This window comes from Melanotaenia boesemani, chromosome 18 (assembly GCF_017639745.1).
Source record: "Melanotaenia boesemani isolate fMelBoe1 chromosome 18, fMelBoe1.pri, whole genome shotgun sequence".
Lineage (NCBI taxonomy): Eukaryota > Metazoa > Chordata > Actinopteri > Atheriniformes > Melanotaeniidae > Melanotaenia > Melanotaenia boesemani.
Window position 1 is genome coordinate 23,405,211 of NC_055699.1, and position 23,095 is coordinate 23,428,305.

Sequence of the window (23,095 nt, forward strand, 5' to 3'; positions counted from 1 at the left end):
AAATTGTGAGTTACAACGGGTTGATGCCGAATCGAACAGCTGCAGTCTGGCGACACCGAGGGAAACCGAGCGGCACGGCATTTAGAGGCTGCGTGCGCGCTCCCGCGACTCTTAATCAGTTTCTGGCAGACGATCATTTTATGGCACAACAGCTCCAAGTCGGTGTACAGTGTCAATGGCATCAGGTAGCTTGTTTTTTTGTTCTGGCATAACATGTTCACATATTTCTACCACCTTTTTCCATATATCCTCTTTCTCCGTCTCCTTGACACCATGTAGCCTGAGATTCCATCTCCTAGAATATCTTTCCAACTCGGATAATCCCTGCTGGCAGGAGTCCACTCGACATTCTTCGCTTTTTACCTTTTTTTCAAGCAGACACACTTTACTTTTGACATCCTTCATTTCCGCACACACAAAGTTATGGGGTGCCAAGTGTAAAAATTCAGTATAAAAGTTGTAGCTGACACATTTTATTATTTATCTCACTTTTCTCACATTTAGCACATTTTTCCGACATTTTCCTACATTTAACATAACTTTTAACCACATGCATATTGGTCAAATAGAACATTTAAATCTAAATTTTAAATCTAAATCTAAATGCTATATGTTAAATCTAAATGTTTAAATCTAAATCTAAATGTTATATGTTAAATCTAAATGTTTAAATCTAAATCTAAATGTTTAAATCTAAATCTAAATGTTATATGTTAAATCTAAATGTTTAAATCTAAATCTAAATGTTAAATCTTATATCTAAATGTTAAATCTTATATCTAAAGCTAAATGTTTAACCTAAATGTTTCGAATATATGGTAATTAACCCCGCCCCTTTTAACCTCAACCAATACGCTAGTAGGGAAACACTCGCTCGCACGCACACACACACAAACACAGGTCTTTACTGTGAGTGTCTTTCTGCATTTACGAGCTGCACTTCAAAGTACACTTCCAACCAACCACTCACACCATTAATGGTAAGATGCATATATTTATTTTTAACTTTCTAAACAACATTTAGATATAAGATTTAACATTTAGATATAAGATTTAACATTTAGATATAACATATAACATTTAGATTTAGATTTAAACATTTAGATTTAACATATAACATTTAGATTTGGATTTAAAATTTAGATTTAGATGTTCTATTTGACCATTATACATGTGGTTAAAAGTTATGTTAAATGTAGGAAAATGTAGGAAAAATGTGCTAAATGTGAGAAAAGTGAGATAAATATTGAAAATGTGTCAGCTACAACTTTTATACTGTATATTTACACTTGGCACCACATACAAAGTCTATTGTTTTTTTGAGACCTTCGATCTTGAGTGTGTTCTCTTTCACCATGCTCTCGATATTATCCGATCTTGCGTTTATCAATGCAGACAAACTGTTTATGATTTCGTTTTGACTAGCTGGTTCAGTATTGCTGTGCGCATACATCATCTTCTTTGGGGCAGGCGACACTCGTCCATTTGTTCTTCAGTTAGAACCAGTGACGCTGTAGAGGCAGCATAATCATGGGAGTTGTCAAATAGCACATTGCCGGGTGTAACATTAACGTTGTTAGCACTCTCTGTTGTTAGCTTAGCTTTGGAACTTCCCAGTTCTCTTTTTCCTCCTTTCTGGTTCGGCATTCTTTCTGCTTTCTGTTTGTGTTTTCATCTGCTGTATTATATGTTCATTAGAGCGTCGTTAGTGTCAGCAGGCATAAAGTCACATTTTTACCGTGTTCTAAAACTTTTCGTGCAGAGCTCGGCAGAGAGCTTCCACTCACTCGGCCATCTTGGCACCCCCCGTCTTTATTTGATCCAACGTGCTCCAGCGGGAGTTTTAAGGCCCGCCTCCTCACAAATCACGACCAACCCAGGAGTACAAGAGGGACGTCGTAAAGACAGAAAAGACAGAGCCACATCCCTGATCTGCATGACTCGATCCTCCAAAAGAGGCGGCTTGAAGTAGAGAGAGAGGCACTCTACTTCAAGGCCTCTAGAGGCACACTAGCTTGAAGCAGAAAACCCGGACCTGAGATCACTCCCCCGAGGCCTTGAGGTGAAAACCAAACACGTTTGATATTTTTTGCCTCGCGAGGCAAAAAACTCACCGTGTGCGTGCTACGAAAGCTACGTGCTGAGGGCAGAAATTCAAGTGACCAATCAAGAAGCGCCCTCCGCTCACATGATTCGCTCACATGGTTCCAAGATGGCGACCCACAGCGACGTTGTCAATGACTACATTTTGGAAGATAAATTGGTCGAAATGTGGCTAGACTATCCCTGTTTATATGTCGTCACCTTGTCAACAGGGACAAGCGCGAGCAGGCATTCAAGGAGATGGCAGCAAGATTGGACCAGACAGGTACGAACTGTGCAACGTCATGTGTACCAGCTAGGTTTTCCAACTGCCCCGTATTAGCCGGGAGCTTGAAACATCCTGTGTACGGTGTTATATGACTGTAATTTGACTTGCCGAAATACACATGCATATATACGAAAAATACATGCCAGTTGGCATTACAATTAACACTGACCATGGTATACATATCAATAATCCTATCCAGACCACTCATACTTGCTTGTGGAAATAGGCTATACTCGTATATAGAATGGTCTGTATTTCCTGTGATGATTGTAATTCTGCATAGATAGGATGGGTAAATTGACTGTTAAGTCATGGTATACAATTTACTTTTTAACCACAATTCCATTGTGGCTTGCAATTAAGATGTCCAGTGCATAATGTACTTTACCTGATGTAATTAATCCTGTTAGATATTCGAATACGAGATGTATTCATAACAAATGCAGTGCATTTAAAAAAAAAACTATTTCTTTCAGTGGAGTGGGTGAAAATAAAAATAAGATTGCTGTGGAACAGCTATACCAAGGCCAGAAAACCTCAAACAAGTGGAAGTGCCAGGAAACACTTGACCAAACGTTCCAAATGGCTTTCGGAAAAACTGCAATTTCTTGCTCCCTACATCGCTGCTCGGCCAACAATAACAAACTTGGATACGGTAAGTATTTCCTCAATAATGTATTTATTAATCACAAAATTGCAACATATGTGTACATAAAAAATACAGTTGGAAAGATTCACAATAAGAAATGTACAGTGTCTGTCTAATCAGCTTTTGGACTTGTTGGAGGAGAAAAGGCAACTGATTTTTGCCAACTAGAAACATAGGGGGCTCTTTGGAGACAAATGACATTAGATTCATCCTACTGAATTCCCACTACCTTAGTTTTGATTTCCTGTCTACTTTATACCATCACTGACTGACCATGTCATGCTGCCACGGCACAGCTCCATAGTCAGAATTGAAATAGTCAGTAAGGAGCTGCCTTTGTAATTTTGCATCAGCTTTGGGGTTTCGATCAGTGGTTGGCTGCTGTCCTGTCAAGGGGGGATCATTCCTCCATGCTCCAGCAGTCAGGGTATGGTTAGCAGTGTCTTCACTATCACAAATGCTGATGTAGGAAAGCTTGTTGTTTTCCACCATATAGTTATGTAGACAACAGGCAGCCAAAATGACTTGTTGCACTTTATCAGGCCTGAGATTGATTGTTGTCAAAAACACCCTGAACCTGTTGGAGAGAATGCCAAATGCATTCTCGACCACCCGTCTAGCCCTGGATAACCGATAATTAAAAATTTGTTTCGGCTGGTCCAGGTTTCTGTGTGGGTACGGTTTCATCAGTGTTAGTGACAGTGGGAATGCGTCATCACCAACTATGTGGTAGTTAATTTTGCTGGTGGATATTCCATTTATCTCTTCAGCTGGTGGCAAATTCAGGGAGTTTTCACTCAGTGCTTTCTTTAATGCTGAGTTTGCAAATATGCCAGCATCTCCTGCACGACCAGTTGCCCCCACATCTACATATGTGAACTTGTAATCTGCATTTACAAGAGCTAAGAGTACAACACTGAAGAAATGTTTGTAGTTGAAGTACTCTGAACCACTGTTTTCTGGCTGTTGGATGGCAATGTGTTTGCCATCAATTGCTCCGATGCAACAAGGATAGTTCCACCTCTCCTTGAATTCCTTTGCAATTTCCATCCATTCACCTGTCGTTGTCGGGACCTGAAAAAAAAGAGATATTTAATGTTTGCTTTTAATTTAATAATTTCAGCCATCACCATCTGATACAGCTGGCAGTGAGGACACCATTGACGTACTAGATGATAGCCAAAGTGAAGACCCCAATGATACATCTTCTGTATTTGAAAGTGAAGCTGATGGAGAAAGCAGTACAAGCACATCTACCCACAAATTCACAAAACAACCCATCATACGACCAAACCATCTGAAACGGCAACGAGATGCTGAAGAATATCAGTTGATAAAAGGGTTGGCTGAGTCAATTACTCAGAGAAACAAGGCACAAAAAAAATCAGTGGAAGATAATGCAGTTTGTGCATTTGGTCGGTATGTCACACAAACGTTGTCTGAGTTTGATCCATACACTAGAAACATGGCCCAATTCCATATTAATAATATTTTATTTCAGGCACAAATGGGAACACTTGGCCAAAATACACACCCCATCAGCCCAAGACCACCACCAGTGTTTAACCACCAGCCACAACCATTTCATCCCCGACATGAGTGGGTCGGTCCCAAACAAGCACACAACCCTGTTTACCAAAATCATGTCTCAGGTGACAACGACCAAGTGTATGAAACACTGTAATATTTTCATTGCAAATGTTGTGCAGGAATGAGATGAGGAATGTTGTGGAGCAGCATACAACCTGCACCCCCCTCCCAAAGATGAGGAGCATTTAAGGCTGTGGCTAAAGGCGCTGAACCTGAAGAGACCACCCAAGCGACCATACGTTTGTTCGTTTCATTTCGTGGACGGCAAGCCAACGGATGAGCACCCTTATCCTGAGAAATGGCTCGGCTATGATGCTCCGGTGAAGAAGCCACGTCGGGTGTTGAAGAGGTTACCGCCGGATTCAAGTGAGCAAGCGTGTTGGTGGTCATGGCAGCAGCGTGTTAATATGACGTTACTCATGTAAAAGAAAATATGTGCTTGTAATATATTTAAAAATTGGTGTTGAGTAATTCACCAAATACAGCAAATTCGCAAAACTAAAATTCTAATCACCGGTAAGTAGAATATACTAAATATTAGATATCAAAAGCTTTACCGTACTTTGACTGCTGACATTATACCTGTAAGATGCTAGTAAGATGAGTAGTTACAGTCTTAAATCCATCTGTCTTAAGTTATTTGTTCAAGTTTGTTAATATGTTTAATGTTGTGGTTTTTTCAACAGGTACATCAGGTGGTGCCAGCAACGCAGTAGAGAACTGTGAGGATGAGGATGACATACCTACACACTGTGATGGGGAAACACAGTGGGAAGATTTGTCTGTCAATGACCACAGCTATTCTTCAAAATTATTACTTTATTATTATTAATTATTATTACCTTTCCACTATGTAAATACTGATATGCCTCAGTACTTTTATAGTTTTTCATAGAAGCTCCGTCAACCCCTAATGACAGGACTAAGTAATTGAAGATGTCTCCATACGTTACGGCCGGCCACTTCCTCAGATCGTCCTCCCATGATAAAATTAATGATGGATGAGGCAATGTGATGGCAATGTGATGCCATCCGACCTTCTGAGCATCGTCTTTGTATGTTCCCATTTCAAAGGAGTAGCGTTGTGTGCCATGTTCTATTTTATTTTGGTTTACAGTGATAGTTTGTTAACCGGAAAATTACCGGAAGTTCGCTTTCTTTTCCCCTGAAGTCGTATGACAAAATGCGGAAGTAGCGGAGCATGGAAAGTGGGCGGGCGGAATAAGGTGAATACATACAAAGTTTATATTTTTTACTTTGAGTTTTTGTGTGTGTGTGTGTGTCAGTGCCACTTCACAGCCTCCTCACCAGTGAGTGTCAGTGTGCATGTATTATTTTCCTCACCTCAGCTTTTGTTTGTCTTTTGATTTTTGTCAACCTCCCTAAACAGTGTGATACAGTTGAGACCTCTAAAGAAATTAAGACTAGGTCCATGTTATTGTTTACAATTCTGTTCATTGTTTGAAATGAATGTTTATAAACAGTTTTCTTTCATTCACAGATGCCTAATGTGTGATTCTACTGTTCTATTTTTGGAACATATTAGGCTAATAGAGCATTTATTTTTGTAAACTGCATTATTTAAATACATTGTTGCATCTGTAGTGCATACTGTTGTGTTTGAATAAAATGCAATTCATTACCTTCATATACTGCTCCCTCATTGTGCTGTACAATGCCTGGCATGTCTCATCAACAATATTTGAGACTGTCCTTTCTCCAATCCTGAATTGAAATGCCAGACTTCGAAATGTTTCACCTTAAAATATAGAAACATTAAAATCTTGTGAGCTTTACAAAGACACAGGATCAAAATCTTAACCAGAAATTACAATGAATCAAGATCACCTTTTACAATATAAACCACAATTGTCATACCAAGGGAAGGAAAGCATAATGTAGTTGTGATGGCCTTGCTTTTTCTAACAAAATTGACATAATTCTTTTGAGTAGAGCTAGCTACATATAAACATAGTAAACTAGGGCCAGCCACAGTCATCCTGCATGCAATGTAATTTACATTGTAAAAAACGTACCTGTAGCCAGGAATCTGAGCGTGATGGCAAGCCTCTCTCCGGGACTGATATTCTGTCGCATCGTGGTATCAACTTTGCGGATCGATGGACCCACCATTTCCAACACCCTCTCGAAGGATTCTCTGTCCAGGCGGTGGTATTGCCGGAAGGATTCTGGGTCTTCGAGTCGCATCTCTTGGAGAAGATTAGCATAAACTCTTTGCCCTGTCCTCTTTTGCAGCCACGACCTCACCCATGTTCTCCTAACTGTAGAACGCCGGCGACGGCGGCGCCTCATCAACAGAAGGAGTAGCAATATTTCCTCCATATCCACCTCTGTCTCCGTTTCATTCATTTCTGACAAGAGGGGGCTACCATCTTGGAATCATGTGAGCGGAGGGCGCTTCTTGATTGGTCACTTGAATTTCTGCCCTCAGCACGTAGCTTTCGTAGCACGCACACGGTGAGTTTTTCGCCTCGCGAGGCAAAAAATATCAAACGTGTTTGGTTTTCACCTCAAGGCCTCGCGAGGTAGAAAGTTCGCCGAAAATGAGGCGCACACGGCGAGCTCTCTGCTGAGAAAACAGTCTCAAATGACTTTTAGCTCAGTAGATAGCTCTCGTGTGCGGCAGGCTTTATTAACCGCTCCCCAGCAAAGAAGCTCCAGCTGACATGTCAGGAGAGGTGCTGGTAAAAAAGATAAAATGTCCTGTTTTATGTCACTTTATACTGTGAGATTGTTTCACTATTATAATTATTATAATTTATATTCATTTCAGTATGATAACAACTTATGGAATCAGGGAGATTCCAACAATACTTAGTTGTGTAAATTAATAACTGTCTTTTTTTAATTATTATTATTATTTTCAGTGCCAACATTCAGACAGAATGAAGATAACACCGGTCTGGAATCTTGTGTGAATCTGGTCTGAAAGCTAGTCGTCCTCAGCCCGGTTCTCAGTGTGGTTCAGGTCTGGACTCTGCCATCTAATTCTTGTGTTTCTTCCAGGTGTATCCTCTCCAAAGCTAGTGGCCCAGAAGAGGAGCAGACTGAAGCCAAATTTTAAAAAATAAAAATCTATGACTTTACAAATTTGCACAAACCTTTGTATCAAATTTTAATTCAATACAGCTATATATAAAATAACAGTTGCATTAACACCCTTTCTCTCCTACATTTCCCCTTTAAAAACACTAAGTTCGACCCTTCAGTGCTGAGTTTTATTAAACACTGAGTCAAAGATGAGACAAGGAGCTGCATGACATGAGGTTGTGAAGCCTTGTCAACGCTTCCCCTCAAATGCACCACACACAGGCAGCCAGCAGATGGAGCTCTTTAATGTATTAATGTTCTGTTGAGGGTGATTCTTGTGCAGTAAGCATCACTTAATCAGAAAATTGTGAACTGTGAGCAGAACTGTGGCCACACTCAGCTAAACCCCAGCTCCAACAAACCAGGAACACTGAGCATCATTTCCACCATCAGCTCACACAAACACACTTCAGTCATATGACAGGACTCTTTAAACATGTATTAAATTTAAAGTATGTCAGCAAGAAGCACTCTGCACCAAACTATGAGATCAGACTGTTTCTTAAAAGGTGAATATTCTTTATCTGAGACTGTTGAATATATCAAAATATAAAGGAAATAAATCCTCTGGTAATGATCACATGATTTGGGAATTTTATTATACATTGAGTTCTAAATGTGCTCCATTCATACTGACCATGTTCAAAGAATTAATCCAATAAGACAAATTTCCTAATACACTAAAACAAGTGATGATTAATTGAGCTCCCGAACCAAAGACACCCTGCTGTTTGATCTAATATAACACAGGTTGGAAAATTATTAATTCCTTATCAATGACAGTGTTTAATCTATTGTATTAATTTTACTATAAATGGCTGATTTCTGTATTTTATTGGACAAAGAGAAAAAATTTAATCCAGTTTCAGCCCTTCTAGTCTTAAATGTTGATATAAAATAAATTTTATCTCATTGCACCAGTTGAACCAACAGCACCAGCAATCCAGTTTCATATTGTTTTTATTCTAGTTTTAAAAACAACATAAAAAAGTTTGACTTGAAATGGTACAAATTTAAAACGTATTAATGCACATAGAAGTTATAGATTAAAAACTCACCATCCAGCAGCAGTTTCTGGTCTGAACTGATGAACTGGCCGAGTAAACACTGCTGAACTTTCCACCCTTATAATAAAGTCTAGCAATCTATCATACAGTCAGGTGTGTCTGCAACATGAATAAGTTTATCCTCCCGTTTCTCTCTGAGGAAAAGATGCTTTCATTAATAAACCTAAATCAATTGATCACTTTAAGTTCTTGGTCCTGGGTGGTCTCAGAGAAAGTTTACTTTCTACTTCAAACTGTCTTTATAAAGTGGACGGGAAATGTCCCTTACCCTAAAAGAGGAAACACAAGGTTCATCTTAAGTTTTAGAAAAGTTAAAACAGCATCTGAAAGGGTTACAGCGCCTCTAACAGAGGATCTGAAAGTGAAGAGATAATAAATAATAATCTAATGAATACTAGCAAACATATCAGAGAAGATACTGAACATGCTGACAGTCGTTCAGGAAAGAAGCTCGTCTGCTTGGTCTTTTTTCTTCTGTATACGAGCTAAACACATCACCACATCACACCTGTTTTGGCTTCTTTCCACTGACTCCTTGTTTAGTTTAGAGTTGATTTTAATATTTTTATTGTTTGTTTTTATGTTTTTAAACAGGTTGAACCCCTGTTATCTCTGCTTTGTTTTTTAGTCCACATAGCTCCCTTTACATCAGGGATCCTTTAGCTCTGGTCCTCAAGTCCCACTGTCCTGCAGATGTTTGCTGTTTCCCTGCTTCCTCACACCCGACTCGAACTACTGGGTCAGTAGCAGACTTGTGCAGAGCTTGTCAGAGGACCATTTAATTTGAATCAGGTGTGTTGCAGAAGGGATACATCTAATACCTGCAGGATAGTGGGCTTTGAGGTCCAAGGTTGAGATCTGATGACCAGTTGCTCCGTGTTGTCCCGGAGGTCCAGGCTGAAACTAAGAGGGGTCCTCCTCCCTCCATATTAAGACTTCACTAACCACAGACATTTACTAATCATGGTTAGACTCTTTTTACTTTCTAACTTTTAAACCAGACCGAGTTCTGGCATTTCTGCTGAATATTAGTTTCATGCTTGTCTTTTTTTTTAATTGTCTTTATTTATTTTAATCTGTTTTGTTAATGTTTTGCTACGCTTTTTATTTGTATTTTATCTCTCCTAGTTGTACAACATTTTGATCATCATGTTGTTTTTTAATGTGTCAAGTTGACTTGACTAACCAGAGCAACAGTAACGAAATTTACATGGTTTCTTATTCACACAATCTCAAGGTCTCTTCATAAAAAGCTGGAGAACTGGTGGCTGGTTAAAGTTCTGGTGTGAATGAGCTGAAAGATTTCAGGCTGAAACTTGGAAGAAAATTTCATGACTTCATTTTAGGCATCAAGAAGTTAGAAAAATAACACAAAAGTGTTTTTTGAGTGAAATTTTTTCCTTTAAGGGGAAAGAGTGTGTGCTCGCTGTCATAGAAAGACAGAGTGATTTATTTTGTGGTTAGATGCTGAAGCATCTGCATGTAGACAAGCTTCTGACTGATCGTCTGTCGTGTCTGTTTGTGTTAGTTATAAAAAGTTGGTTTCACTCGAGCTCTGCTAATCTTGATGTCTGCAGATGCATCGTCTCAGTAAAACTGTTTTCCTGCTCACCATCCAGCTACAGCAGTCCAGATTTGGTTGGATCACACTGAGAATCACTTTCAGAGTCAAAATCCAGTTAAAACACAAGTTAAGATTACAGTCATGAAATCAGTCTGTTGTTGTAGAAACTCTTCATCACAGCTCCAGTTTCTTGTTAAGCTTCAGTGTAAGTTCAGGACTCTGGAAAGGAACAAATCCACTTCGCGGAGGGCAGCAATCAGAACCGAGCTGGCTTCGGTCCCCTTTCTTTGCACCATGTCGATCACATCTCGAGCTTTTTCTGCTCTGGCCTTTGTCCTGGCTGACTCCATCTCTTCCTCATTTATAACGCCGCGCTCTAGGAGTTTATCCAGAAGCTTGTCCAGATTCGGTTCAGACACCTTGCTGATAAACTGTGTTCGAGCTGACCGCAGCCTGTCCTCCGCTGAGACCTGGTCCTCCAGGGAAACCCCTGGGACATTCCTCTGTGGGGTTTCACCTCTTTGACCTGGAAGAAAGCCAAGAAAATGTTTATTTAATAATTTACAAGCACATTGAAATAATTAGACATTTAATGTCACATTGTCTGTTTAATTCAGTGGTTCTGCTTTAGTAATAATCTCTGTGTCCACATGTCTACTGTCCACTTAAATTCAGAGAAGTAAACTGGTTTCACAGCACTGTTGAACTCTGAAACATGACTGAATTCATCTGTGATAAGCAATAAGCTCACAAGAGATGAAGACTTGTTACCATGCAAAAACCCTTAAAGAAAAAAGAAAAGAAAAAAAAAAAAAAGCGACTGCTGAACTAACGTCAACAACAGGCGGGTTCCCCCCAAAACGCAGCCAGTATCCAAGTCCATCACACAGTCTTCATATCTTATCATGTTTCACATCCCTAAAACCAGGTCTCATTCAGGATAACTGTCCTCTTCATTTGCTGCATCAAATGATTGTAACCAGGGTTCGAATTACACCAGAGCCTTGTTATCACTCGTGCACTGCGACTTTGCAAGTCACGTGCATGCACATATATATTAGTGCACATAGCGTGGTAAAAAAATGTTAACTACCAAAAAAAAAACTCTATGCTACTGTATGCAGCTTGTTTAATCAGAAACAAGGATAGAAAGCTGCTGTCCATGGTGCTGAACAGAACGGCTTAACTGTGTCGTTTGGGCGATTTAATTCATTTAATTAAATAAACACAATGCTGACAAATTAATGTTATTCAGTTTAACATCAGGACTATTTTTAGGGGTCCCCCTAAAGCATCAGCTGAATGTCTTTAGATGGGCTCCTCTGCCTTTCAGAGGCGAGTTCCCCTCAGCTCCCCTGTAATTCCAACCAAGTTTAACTTGTTACAAAAAACACTGAATATGGATGTTTTTATTTCTGTCTCTGTTTCTAAAGGCCTCCTAAAAACAGTTTTTAATGACACTTTTAAATGTTTTACCACAATCTAATGCCATTTCTATAGTTCTAAAGATTTCCAAAAGTGTACGTGCATTATTGTTTGATGGGATTGATTATTTCCTCTCTCTTTCCTCCTCATCTGCCCCACAAGTGTTTTCTGGCATTTGCCCAGCCAAAATTATAATTTAAAATCAAGCTTAAATAAATAAAACAAAGAATGAAGGCATGATGGATCCATCTGCACGTGTAACTCTATGTTCTTTACTGTATCTCTACCAGGTGGGTGACGTTTATAAATCAAATCTGAAGATTGGCTTTCAATTCCAACTAGAGCAGTTTTGGTTTTAGGTGTACTTTATTATTTTTATTTGTCCTTTTTCTGCACTTCTGGAAGGGTCTGAATACCCTGCAGCACTGTAGCATTTCTAATTGTGTTTCTGTGTTTTAATTATTTTATGTGTTTATGCAGTGTTTTTACATACTTTTTATGACTCAATTATAAAGAACTTTGAGTGCCTTTTAGTTACTGTAAAGTGCTGTACACATAAAATTTGATTTCACTGAGATGTATTTAGAATTTACCTGGCAGATCAACCTCACGCTCCCAGACTTCTGTGTCTGTGTGATCTCTCACTGTGATCGTCACTTCTTTTGTGTTTGTAGGCAGGCGGATCTCAAAGGTTGGGTGGTAGTTTGGTCCAAAGTCTGGGTCAAAATCTTCCCTCTAGAAATCGGGAGTACGGTGTCAGTATCTTTAATTCGTCCAAAATTAACTGGAGCATCCGTTTAATGAAAGTTAGTTTTAACAAAGTGTCTAGAAATACTCACTGGTGGTTGAATCATGCAGGCAACTGGACAGTGAACAGAGTAACTCTGATCTCTGATGAGTTTACAGGTGGGGGGAACCTTGACGTATTCAGAGTCTTCATGCTGTGCACAGACCTTGAGAGACATTACAACTTTTAAATTAGAGGACTTATCAATCGCTCTCCTTTACACACAGATTTATTCTGTTTTAAGTGCTTCTCTGTTAATTGCCTCCCTTCATACTGGATAATGTGTCTGTGGTTGATTGATGTCAATGCAGTGAGGTCCAAAAAATGTAAAATTAGCATATTCCAGCAAAGATAACACCTTGGCCCACAACAGCAGCAGCTTCTCAGACAGCTTCAGTTTTACTTTTATAGTATATTATACTAAGACACAAAAGAAAACAAATAGTATCTTTTGGTTTATTGTTTTAAAAAAAAAAAAACTAAGTAAAACTAAATTCATAACAGTTTTAATAAGTTCTTCTGTGTGTTTGGGCCCAACGATGCCAGGCTAACCTCCATCTCTTATAGATCAGGAGCTTTTTGACAGCCTGAAGGACCTTAAGCCGCAATCTAACAGTCGGCCACGTACAGTGTGGGTGAAACACTGGACACCAGTTTGGTTTGACTACTGCTGCTGAAGCTCCTGTGATGAAGGGTTTTTCCTGCTCATGCAGATCAGGATGCGGCCTTTCCCTGCTGAAGAAATCCTTGGACACCCAGATCTTGGTTCATCTTCCAAGCTGTTGGTTGGTCTGTATCTCGGCAGTGATTATCCATCTGCACTTCCTGGATGTCTGGCAGCAGCTGTTCCCTTCCAGGATGAGAATCTGTATCTCTGGCATGTGTTAAGTTCCTTGTTTCAATCATTTTGTCTCTAAAGAACCTTCAAATCTGCTCATTTTAAACTGACACAAAGCAGAGCAACAGAAATTGTGTCTTTAAAAAAAAAAAGCACAAGCTTCACTGGTGGATCACTGGTATCAAAATTACACAGTACTCAAAATTTCCTGTGTTTTTATGGAACTGATCAATTTTTAGGGGGTTTAGGGGTTTGTTTTAGTATTTTGGCTGACAGTATTAAAAGATATTGCACTTGACTACTAAGAATGATTAAAAAGAGAATGAATGAATCTTAATGTAATATTTCACAAATACGCGGGGTGTCCAAAAAACTTTTTCCACCACTGTATAAATATTTTCCATAATGTAGTTGAAATGAATGAATGTGCTGCTGTTATCAGCTCTGACGATGAGCATTACCACCTGGTGATCTACGTTCCAACCTTGATCTGTGGTCATCAGGACCTTTGAATAGAGTGAGAAGCTCTAGATAAGATTTACTATCTAATCTGACCTGGAACTCAGCAGGATCAAGCAGCAGGAGGAAGAAAAGGAAAAGTGAGGTTATAATAACTCTTTACCTCCTTCACAGGGATGTTGCTTGGCAGCAGAAACACATCAAGACTCTGCTTCTGTGTTTCAGTGTTTCGCAGTCTGAGGAACAGCAGGACCTGTCCCTTAATCGGTTTTGTGTTGTTCAGAAACCCCGTTATGAGATCCCAGACAAGGCCGAAGGCAGATAGATGAGGAACTTTCACAATCACATGAGTTTCTGTGATCTGCAGCGGCTCAAGGATGCTTATCCCATCATCAGAGATGTGGAGGACAGACAGGACGCCTCCAGAGAGCAGAGCTGTGAAAACAGAGTAGATAAATATAAAAATGACAACTTCATTACATCAGTGGTCATTTTTTTTATGAAGAATCATGAAACTGTAGAAGTCATCACTGTCTGATGAGGCCATTTCTCACACAGCTGTCAGCACTGGTAGAAAGAAATTTCGAGTTTCAGGACCTCTTTCAGAAGAGAACTGATGTCCACAGATGTAAAGTTGTATTGATTTTTAAAGATTTTATAGAGAAAAAAAGCAGAATGAGATAACAGAACAGAGAAAAAAGAACTAGAGAAATTTAGAGGAAATTTATATTTTTATTTGTGATTCCCAGATGAGAAATTTTTATCTTGCACTATTCTTCACTTTAAAATTCTCACTCATATCTAGAAATTTCTCAAAGTTTAAAGGTCAGACATACATGAAATCCACTAAAGAAAATGGATGAGAATAACATGTTTCTTCTGAAGCAGCTGTAAAAATAATATTGTGATTAAATTTATGTTAAACACATTTATCAGTTTACTGTGAAGAACTAAGCTAATTTTTAAATTTTGGATACTGAAATGAAAAATGTGATGCAGAATAAACACACGCAGTGTTTGATCAGACTGTGGCTGTAGTTGCCATCTGCAGCCTGTAGGGGTCACTAACAGGACCATGGGCTTCATCACTAACTAACCGTGTCTGGCTCACCTTCCTTTGTTTCGCAGTGTGGGAGGTGAAGCTGATGGACAGCATCCTCAGAACACTTGATGTTGAACAGCGGTCCAGCCGGGGTCTTTCCAGCTGAGTGGAGGAGCTTCTCATCCCACTGATCGGTCCTGTACTGTATCTCCACCTCATGAGCTGTAACAAACACTAGTCCAGTCAGCGCACACTGGAACGAACCTGGACCAGGACACTTGAACCTGCAGGACACAGAGAGGCTGAATGACAACGAGTCTTTTTAAACAACATTAAAAACCATTATCAGACTCCACTTGATAAACGCTGACACATTGGAGAAAAATTACCTAAACTACTGTTTATTCTTTGGATCAAATTAAAGTCTAAAGTGTCTAAAATGTAGCATGAACCCTAAAGCACAGCACACACTCAGGGCCCTTCTACAAGCCAACAGTCCACTGGCAGAAACATGCAGCATCCAGAATGTGGGGTAATGTGTGGTGCTAGTTTCTTTATAGTGAATCTGCCGGCAAGTAGGATCACTTCACGGAGTCGGTTACCATGGTAACAGAACACTTAGGGTTAATATACTCAGATACAATAACCCGCTTTCTGGAACGGGTCCTTGTTTTTCACTCAAATCAACAAACCATCCGAAGCTCAGCCAACGAGAGGCCACCACCAATACTTGAGCAGAGAGGAAGACTCTTCATCTTTTCTCTGGACTTGAACAGAAATCTCAGCTCTGAGTTTTGACACATTAGTTGTTCTTCCTCCTAAAGAGCCTATACTCTGGTTTTGGGAGTCTAACTCCTGGAGTTTAGATCAACTATTAAACTGTTCAGTTGAGCTTATTCAGTTGTTTCCAGCTTAGGGTCAACATTTAATAAAAGCCACTAGTAAGAGTTTTAAAACGTTGTATGACCTGCACATATCCTCTGATTTTCATGTTCAATGTGTTCAAGTAATAAAGGAATTCCTCTCAGGATCCAGCCAAGAACAATAAACGAGAAAATAAAGGAGGCCGACTGAGAGGGTAATTTAATTAATTGCAAAGACACAGCTGAGGGTGAAACAGAATTTACTTCGACCTTCAGTAATCATACTGGATCATTTACTTTGTGTTTGATATTTTGATTCAAGCCTTTTACAAACACATACACATATCTTCACATGTTCATGTAATAACTGCTAAAAATACCAAAACTGCTTCAAACAGCAGCTACTGTGGAGCCAGTATTGCTGATACAACCTGAATAATTACAGCTTCAGGCTGATGAAACAGGGTCATGAGATAAGTTTGAGGATCACCTGTACAAGACTTGTGCAGATTCAGTTTCAACTTCTGGAGTGAAGTCTAAAGGAGCCTGAAATGTAAAAGAAACATGATTTACGACAAATGAACCAATTTCTGTTCAGAAAAATATTCTTACAGTCTGAACATAACTGAAGCATTTTGTGCAGATCATGAATTCTACAGTTTATGACGACAAAGCTTCAATTCAGAGAAATTATGTTGAAAAGAAATAGAAAATTACACATTTCTGTGACAGAAATAAAGAATAAAAAGCTGTGGTGTGGTATAAGATCAAGGTTAAGATAAAACTCACCTGTCTGCGCTGCAGTAAACTCAAAATCTGATCTATAAACCAGTTTTTATACTCACAGCATTGATGTCTGTCCCTCTGAACAAGCATCAGCAGCCGCAGACATTAAAATCTTTATATGACCTGCTGAGTGCTGAGCTCTAAATTTGTGTGGAAGGTCAGATAATTATTTTTCTTACCTTCATCGTCTCCATTTCATCCTCGGAAGAACCAGACTCTGTGTTTGAATCCAGTTTGACACCAGAGACACCTGATGGAAGAAGACAAACCAGTTCACCAGAACTCTCTTCATCAAATCTGAGTCAGAACCACTTTCCTCCTAGAAACTCTGGTATTAAATTGTTATCTTTGTTGGGTGTGTGTGTTATGTCCCCTTAGGGACGTGAGCGCAGTGATGATCATTGCCGACAGCTGGGACTTGAGGCTGAACCCTAACGTGTCTTTGGACTGGCAGCATCAGCTGTCCATCACTGTCCTTCCCTTTGATTGGTTGGCTTTCAAGCCAATCGCCTTGCAGCTTCCTGGATAACCAGGAAATAAAAGAGCTGCTGCAGTGTGTAGTCGGGATGGAGAAGTGGGCTGCACAGGCAGCTTCTCCTCAATTGGGATGAGATAGAGGATAATTATCACAAGTAGCCTCTTCTCTTTGTGTTTGGCTGGATAATGGCTGTGATGTTTTACTGGGTGTTTGTTGTGCTGGTTGGTGGTCTGTTTGAGGTTGGACAGTTTGAGTGTGTGCAGCAGGATCCCCCAATCCCAAACCGAAAACTTGAGCACTCGCCCTGAGCCCCTGATGACTAAATGACATCACCTGCGTGAGGAGTCGAGGGTGACAGGCCACAAGGGCTCGAAATGCTTTAAATAGGATTGGGACAGCACTTTGAGACCTGCACTGCAAGGAGAGAGACGCCATACACATATATATATATATATATATATATATATATATATATATATATATATATATATATACACATATATATATATATATACACACATATATATATATATATACACACATATATATATATATATATATACACACATATATATATATATATATATACACACATATATATATATATATATATATACACACATATATATATATATATATATATATACACACAATATATATATAGTATATATAGTAGAGGTCAGGAAGCTCCTGTAAACGCCGCCGTGGGGAAATTAAACGGCGAAAAATATAACGACCCAGCGCCACAATACTGAAGAACATGTTTCACACGTCGGCTTCTCTCGGTAAACTCCGTGTTTCACGTGACATCGCAGTGATTTATGGGTAATTCCTTAGCGAAAGTTGGCATCGATGCTGACTTATGGAAAGGGGGCAGAAAGGGCTCAAAAATGTCCGCCATCATCCCTTGATCACTCACACAATTCCAATTGGAATACCACTGAACCCTCGAGCCCCTCGCGGGAGTGCGCCCGTGAGTGCAGGAGTGCTCAAGTGTTCCATTTGGGATTCGACCGATATCTCCTGCCTGCTCGTGTGTTCCCCGTGGGGGGAACGGTAGAACAGTCCATTTAGTTTTGGCCTACCTTGTCTTCTACACTCAGTATTGGTTTAAGCATTGCTATGGTTTCGTTTGTGTTCAGTCATGTTGTTATCTTTGTGTTACGCATTAGGTTTATGTTGTGTTGGGCTAGATTAGGCTTTTGTTTGTGACGGATGTCACTTAGTTTATGGGAACTGCTGCTCTTTTGTTTGGTTTAGTTTTCACCCCGAGTTATGGACACACGTTCGTTTCACTCGGTGGTTTTTGTATATGGTTTTAGGTTAAGCCTTCTGTATTTCTTTTCAGCAGTTTCACTAACCCCAACACTTTACCTTTGTTGTTCCAGGTTTTATTGTTTTACATTTATGTCAATAAAATGGGTTGTGTTTGACTTTTACACCTGTCCTCAACGTGCTTTTATGTTGCGCCCTTCCATACCCCTGAGTCGGGTCGTAACAGTGTGTGAGTGTGTGTGCCACCTTTAGAGAACCTTTAGAACGTACCACTGTGACTCAGAAACATGACATGACTCTTTGTATAAACAGAAGTTGGTGAGATTAAATCAGCGTTGGTTATTAACTTTGGATTGGCTCTTATACATGTTCACACTGACTCAGAGATAACTCTAGCTCAGTGGCGGGGAACCATGGCCCTCGTCCTGCAAGTTTTCAATGTTTCCCTGCTCAAACAGACATTCACATAACTGAGTCATTGTTACACTGTTGGATCCATCTAATTTGAATCAGGTGTGTTGGAGCAGGAAAATACTGAAAACTTGCAGGACGACTTTCAATGACCAGCTTGTAATGGCCCAGTAGTATAAACAGGGCAAACACAGCCTCAGGTCTGATCACTCTGATTCATCTCAAGGAGCCAAACCTTAAATCAAGCAAAATATATCACGTGTCAGCCAAGTAAGTACACAACTCCAGCGACAAAAACCAAAAGGATGAGCATGTTTAGGTCAGTAAACATTTTACAAAGTGGCCGAGCTATTTCACTACAAGACATAGTTGTTAAACCTGCAACACTCAAGTATGTGTTTAATACAATAAGCTGGTTATGCGAAAAGGTGCATGACAACAGCTGGTAACTAGAGCCAGATGTGGGCTGGGACAAAAAATTGCCCTGGCATGTTGGTCATATAGGATCATTCACAACATGAATCTTGGCTCTCGCTTAAATATTAAATATATATATATATATATATATATATATATATATATATATATATATATACATATAGTAATGGTTTGTCAACAATTCTGTTCATAACCTTTATGGACAGAATTTCTAGGTGCAGTCGAGGTGGTGAGGGGATCCATTTCGGTGGCCTCAGGATTGGGTCTCTGTTCTTTGCAGATGATGTGGTTCTGTTGGCTTCATCGGGCTGTGATCTTCAGCTCTCACTGGAGGGATTCGCAGCCGAGTGTGAAACGGCTGGGATGGGAATCAGCACCTCCAAGTCCGAGACCATGGTCTTTAGCCGGAAAAGGGTGGAGTGCTCTCTCCGGGTCTGCAATAGGGTCCTGCCCCAAGTGGAGGAGTTCACGTATCTCAGGGTCTTGTTCATGAGTGAGGGAAGGATGGAGCGGGAGATCGACAGGCGGATCGGTGCGGCGTCTGCAGTGATGCGGACTCTGCATCGGTCTGTCGTGGTGAAGAGGGAGCTGAGCCAAAAGGCAAAGCTCTCGATTTACTGGTCGATCTACGTTCCTACCCTCATCTATGGTCATGAGCTCTGGGTAGTGACCAAAAGAACAAGATCGCGAGTGCAAGCGGCCGAAATGAGTTTTCTCCGCAGGGTGGCCAGGCTCTCCTTTAGAGATAGGGTGAGAAGCTCAGTGATCCGGAAGGGGATCAGAGTAGAGCCGCTGCTCCTCCACATCGAGAGGAGCCAGATGAGGTGGCTCAGGGATCTGGTTAGGATGCCTCCTGGACGCTTCCCTGGTGAAGTGTTCCGGGCAAGTCCCACCGGAAAGAGGGTATTAATTAGAATATTATGGAAAGGTTCAATATTTAAGACACCTGGTGCCACACTCTAATCAGACAATTAACTTAAAAAACCTGCAAAGGCCTTTAAATGGTCTCTCAGTCTAGTTCTGTTGGCTACACAATCCTGGGTTGGATCCTCTTCTATTTTATTTTGTATGCAAAAATATTATACAAACATAAACTGAGTAATTATGAGTTAATCTGCTTATTGATACCCAGATTTTATTCATAAGCTGCTTCTTATTAACACTAAGCAACTTAAAACTGGTACTAATTACTTAAGCTCCAAATTATTTTGGCATTAAAACTAAACATGCTAAACTAGAAGACTAAAAAGATTAATGTCTTTGGAACAGGTTGATTTTTGTGGCCCATGGGTGGATACTGTGAGTTCAGTCATTCAATTATCCACTAAATCGTAATAGTTTTGACTGAGCTTAAAAAAAACAAAACAAAAAAAACATTACAAAATATTGATTAACTTTTTTTTTTTTTTTAGCTTAGAAACACAAGTTCACTTGATGCAGATCATGAGCCAGTACTCCTGTGTATTTTTCTCAGATGCCTTTCCTCCATTAGCCTACAAGAAGGAATCATTCATATACTCACAATCTTGTTGCGTGGGGGGTGGAGCTTGGTTTCTGCTGCTGTCCATCATGTAGAAACAAACATAAACACAACTCAATCACTGCTTGAGTTATTGTTAAGTGAATAGTGATGGTGCCACAGTACCAGTGATTTAAGTTTTACCAACCTAAAGTCTGCCAACTTGCCACAGAGCAATCCATCCAATGGCATCATAGAGATTATGATTTAATGAGCTTGGATGGATATGATGTGTAATTTAAAACTAGGCTACGGTGCAAGCAGTATCTTACCTTATGCCCGAAGTTCCAGGTTCATCAGTGAAGTCCACAGCATCTTTGGATGAGAGGCTTGTGAGGACAGAGCTGGATCCAGAATACTCTGGTCCGCACTCACTTTCCATCACACCAGCCGTTTCACTTTCATTGAGTCCAGTCAACTCGACAGAACTCCCAGCACTGGAAAATCTTGACAGGTTTACAACAATTCACTCAAATACACTTGTAAGACAACTGACAGAAACATGTCTTCTCTTTAAAAAAAAGTCCCTATAATTCTGGCAAATGCTGAAAACACAGCTGGAAGAGTGAAATCTGTTTTACATAATTTGATTGATGATCTCAAACACTGACATCTCCAAACTGTGCAGAGGAATTTTGATTTTTGGATGACATGTTCAGATTTGGATATAATAAAAAACTAGAATGCTATTTGTGTTTTGAAGGTCCACAAAACTGATTTTATTACTCCTAACCAATGTGTAAGAAAAATCATGTACATAAATAATTATCATTATGTTTTTATATATCATTCATCATATTAAGTATCAATCATTATGTTTTGCGTATCAAGATTTAGAAAATGTATTCAACAGCATTCTTTGTGCTTGTGTGCTGGTTTAATGCTTGAGTCTAAAAGTACAAGAGGTCAAGGCCGTGGAAGAGATGAAAGAAGAACCACTACACAATTGTGCAAGAAGGAGACCAGCCACTAACCTTTCCATGCCTCTAATTCTTCATGTCTTATCTTTAGTGGAAAATACTGAAGCCTGAATATTGTGGAATGTTTGATGTTTGAGGGAAGGATTTCGTTAACCTCCCCTATATAATACCTTGTGTAACACGTGTGTGTATCACACCCGTGTAATACACACGCTCCTTGCAAGTAAATTATATACATTAAGAATAACTCTCTGTGTTTTCCTTTTGTTTGAAGGTTTATTGGTGTTTGATGTTGGAAAGAATTTTCCCTAACCCCCTGTGTAGATGGTTTCTGGTTCTGGTGTTGTTCAGTGTCTAAGAAGAAGAAATAAAGACCCAACTGATGCAAAGTCAGTGTTGTTAATACTGCCCCATCACTACACTCAGTCCAAACAAGTTAACTATTAAATTATATTCCAAGCTTAGGTGAAGGCACATTACTACTGCTACCACAAATGTCAGTTGCTTAAAACATCACAAGATTTAACACTGTCTGGTACTTCAAACAATTTTGCCATTTGCTGTCAGATAGTGTTTTAATTGGGTTAATAATGTTCTACCATAATAAAGTTTGCTGCTGCAATTAGAAATGCTTCTCAGTGTTTCATAATCACAGTTTCAATGTTATTAAATTTGGTATTTTGATGTATTTAAGTGTGTATCAGATGGTTTAAATTTTGAAGGAGTCATCAATCTCTAACTCAGTGGTTCCCAACCCAGAGTCTTTGAGTATTCAAGGGGTCCCCAAAGGACACTGGGGGTCGATGACTGTACAGAACCTATGTAATTGTTAAAATGAAGGCCATGCCCATGCAGAGATCAGTTGAGGTATGTCTACTAAGGTTTCATTTTGTTAACATAAAACCAGCATTTTGAAATTACAAACTTTTAAAACCGGATCCCAAAATGAATAAATGAGGAACCTTAAGGAAAACTGTTTTTACTGGGTCTTAATAGCAGTTTCTAGAAGTAAATTATTTAGCTTTCATGTTTACACAGTTTTAAAAACAGTAAAGTGACAGAACGATCAATTCGACCATTTTCATCCAACAACAAAATTACATGAAATTTTAAATGATTGTGGTCTATTCATAAACAGAGAAATGTTAACCTGTAAATAAAACTAAAAGTCCACCCCTGTTCTAACACTGCATGACTTCGTCTCTTTAAAAGATACCAGTTTGTAGGTAGATACAAAAATCATGAAGCTGCTTTCAAATAAGAGGCCTATGTTAAAAACGTAACTTGACCTGTTACGATGTTCTTGAAAAAGCTTTCGATTTCAGTAAATTTCACCTCCTAATGCTGAAAATTCTATAAATGACTATTTTCAGTTCTTACAACCTAGAAAATGTTTATAAACTGTTGTGCATAATAATTTGGAACATTTTAAGTTTTATTTTTGAAAAAATACTGTTATTATTGGGAGGTTTTTCAATAACATTTGAATTATACTCTAACGG

General features: G+C 39.4%; 2 protein-coding genes and 1 long non-coding RNA gene across 48 annotated transcripts in view; 2 read left to right on the forward strand and 1 right to left on the reverse strand.

Annotated features, from left to right (window-relative positions):
- Nucleotides 1-23,095, reverse strand: part of LOC121628724 (NACHT, LRR and PYD domains-containing protein 12-like) — a 2,607,341-nt gene that overhangs the window by 1,919,739 nt on the left and 664,507 nt on the right. The window lies entirely within an intron of this gene.
- Nucleotides 1-23,095, forward strand: part of LOC121628726 (NACHT, LRR and PYD domains-containing protein 14-like) — an 829,387-nt gene that overhangs the window by 553,084 nt on the left and 253,208 nt on the right. The gene's annotated exons all lie outside the window — the stretch shown is intronic.
- On the forward strand, nt 1,701-5,827 carry LOC121628772. 2 transcript variants are annotated; one of them, XR_006008248.1, is made up of 4 exons: nt 2,407-3,026; nt 4,144-4,623; nt 4,730-4,976; nt 5,297-5,827. It is a non-coding gene; the product is annotated as an uncharacterized LOC121628772 (long non-coding RNA). The 2 variants fall into 2 exon arrangements; XR_006008247.1 differs by lacking the exons at nt 4,730-4,976; nt 5,297-5,827 and adding an exon at nt 1,701-2,368 and having other exon boundaries at nt 2,848-3,026; nt 4,144-4,717.